General features: G+C 71.1%; 1 pseudogene; it reads left to right on the top strand.

Annotated features, from left to right (window-relative positions):
• Positions 1–469: 469 nt before the first annotated feature.
• LOC135325572 (class I histocompatibility antigen, F10 alpha chain-like) lies at positions 470–2,150 on the top strand (annotated as a pseudogene).
• The last annotated feature ends 379 nt before the right edge of the window (positions 2,151–2,529 follow it).

Raw genomic sequence — 2,529 nt, 5'->3', positions numbered from 1 at the left:
CCCCACATCATCCCCATCCCCCCAGTGTCCCCGTCCCCACATCATCTCCATCCCCACATCGTCCTCGTCCTCCCACATGGCCTCCGCGCTCCCGCCCATCACGCGCTCCGCAGAGATCTGCCCGGCGCCCGGTGGCGTCACCACTGCCGCGCCGCGCCATTGGCGGGCGGCCGCCGGCGGGGCCAATGGCTGTGCGACAAGGTGGGGCGGGAGTCGCGGCTCGGCCCTGTGCAGTGCCCTCCGCGCGCGCCCTCACTTTCACTTCTCCCAACCTGCCGCGCCGGGATCTGCCCAGCGCCTGGTGACGCCTGGGTCGACTCGAGCCGCTATTGGCGGGTGGGACAGAGCGCAGCCAATGGCGGTGCATCACAGCGGAGCCAATGGCGGCGCGGGGGCGTGGCCCCCGTGGGCTTCGGTGCTGTGTGAGGGCGACGGCGATGGCAGCGAGGAGGCGGTAGCGGGGCGGGCGATGGGGCCGGGGCTGCTGCTGCTGCTGCTGCTGGGGGGCGGTGGGGCGGCGGCGAGTGGTGAGTGCGGGCGGGGACCCCAGCCCCCCTCTGCCCTCCCCCGCTGCCGGGCTCCCTGTCAGCGGCCCCACGGACCGGCCTGCAACCGTCCCCGGGAGGTGCTGCCCCCCCGACCTGCCCCCCGGGACGTGCTACCCCCCTGGACCCCCCCGGGATGTGCTGCCCCCCCGGAGCCCCCCAACCTGCCCCCCCCGGGACGTGCTGCCCCCCCGACCTGAACCCTGGGACATGCTGCCCCCCCGACCCGCCCGTCTTGTCCCCCCGGGACATCTTGATCCCCCGGATGCCCCCCAATGTGCCCGCCCGGCCCCTCACCGCACCCCATGTCCCCGCAGGCCCCCACTCCCTGCGCTACTTCAACATCGCCGTGACGGAGCCCAGCCCGGGGCTGCCCGCCTTCGTCTCCGTGGGCTACGTGGACGGGGAGCTCATCGATCGCTACGACAGCGAGACGCAGAGAGTGGTGCCGGGCGCGGCCTGGATGGAGCAGGAGGGTCAGGACCACTGGGACGAGGAGACCCGGATCAATCAGGACTGTCAGGAGACTTTCCGTGTGTACCTGGACATGCTGCAGGAGTGCTACAACCAGAGTGGGGGTGAGCACGGGCCGGGGCTCCAGGGGCCGGGCCGGGGCTCCCGGCGGCAGCCGCTCGCCATCAGCGCTGGGGGCTGTGGGGCTGGAGTGCCCCCGGCCCTGCGCTGGGTGCTGGGTCCGAGCCCCTCTGCTGCCCCTGAGCCCCCGTCTCCCTGCTTGTGTCTCAGGGTATCACACAGTGCAGCGCACGTACGGCTGTGACCTCCTGGAGGATGGCGGGACCCGGGGGTTTATGCAGCTTGGCTACGACGGGAAGGACTTCATCGCCTTTGACAAGGACACGCTGACATTCGTCACGGCGGATGCTGCTGCGCTAATCACGAAGAGGAAGTGGGAGGCTGAGAATGAGCCTGAGTGCTGGAAGCACTACCTGGAGAACAGCTGCATCGAGGCGCTGCGGACATACGTGGAGCACGGGAGGGCCGCGCTGGACAGGGCGAGGCGGGACCCCCCGGACACAGGGACAGGCCCTGGGCTTGGCGCTGGGCCCAGGCGCTCGAGGGCGTTGCTGGCGGCGCGGTGCGGCATGTGCATCCGGGCCTGGGCGCGAGCTGCCTGACCTCCCTCCCTCGCGCCGTCTCCCCAGAGCGCCCCACGGTGAGAGTGTCGGCCAAGGAGAGCCACGGCTTCGTGACCCTGTCGTGCCAGGCTCACAGCTTCTACCCGCGGCCCATCAGCATCAGCTGGCTGAAAAAGGGCCGCGTCCAAGCCCAGGAGACCAAGCGGGACAGCGTCACACCCAACAGCGATGGCACCTCCCTGCCTGGGCCAGCTTTGAGGCCCTCCCCACAGAGAAGCACGAGTACCAGTGCCGTGTGGAGCACGCCAGCCTGCCGGAGCCCGGCCTCTTCTCCTGGGGTGAGCGCGGGCGGCCAGAGCTTGTGGAGTGCCCGCTGGGGGCAGCTCCCAGCCCCCGCTCCCGGCCCCACTCTCTTCCAGAGCCACCGAGCTCCCTGCTGCCTGTTGTCCTTGGGGCGGTCGTCGCTGTGGTGGTTGTCATCGCGGTGATCGCCGACTTTGTGGTCTAGAAGAGCAGATGGGGTAAAGCACCAGGGCTGTGGAGGCGGGGGGAGGGAGGCCGGGAGGAGAAGGGGCCCGAGCTGGCGCCCTGGGGCCGGAGCAGAGCCGGGCTGCGAGGGGCCGCGTGGCCTGATGCCTCTTTCTTCCCGCAGGGAGGACGGAGAAGGGGTACGCGATCGCCAAAGGTGAGTGCCGGGGCCGCTCTGTCCCGGGCCGCGCCCGGCAGCAGGGCAGCATTTGCTCTCTGGTTTCTGGCGGCCGCGGGGCTGGTGCATCTCATCCCCCGCCTGCCCTCGTCTCCTCTCTTCCGCGCCCCGCAGCTTTTCCCTGGCTGCAGGGCAGGGAAAGGGTTGGCATCCCGCCGCTGGAGGCTGAGGCGCCCGGGCG

This window comes from Dromaius novaehollandiae, unplaced genomic scaffold, assembly GCF_036370855.1.
Source record: "Dromaius novaehollandiae isolate bDroNov1 unplaced genomic scaffold, bDroNov1.hap1 HAP1_SCAFFOLD_31, whole genome shotgun sequence".
In the NCBI taxonomy this organism is placed as follows: Eukaryota; Metazoa; Chordata; class Aves; order Casuariiformes; family Dromaiidae; genus Dromaius; species Dromaius novaehollandiae.
The sequence above is the reverse complement of the archived record's forward strand: the minus strand, read 5'-3'. Positions and strand labels throughout refer to the sequence as shown.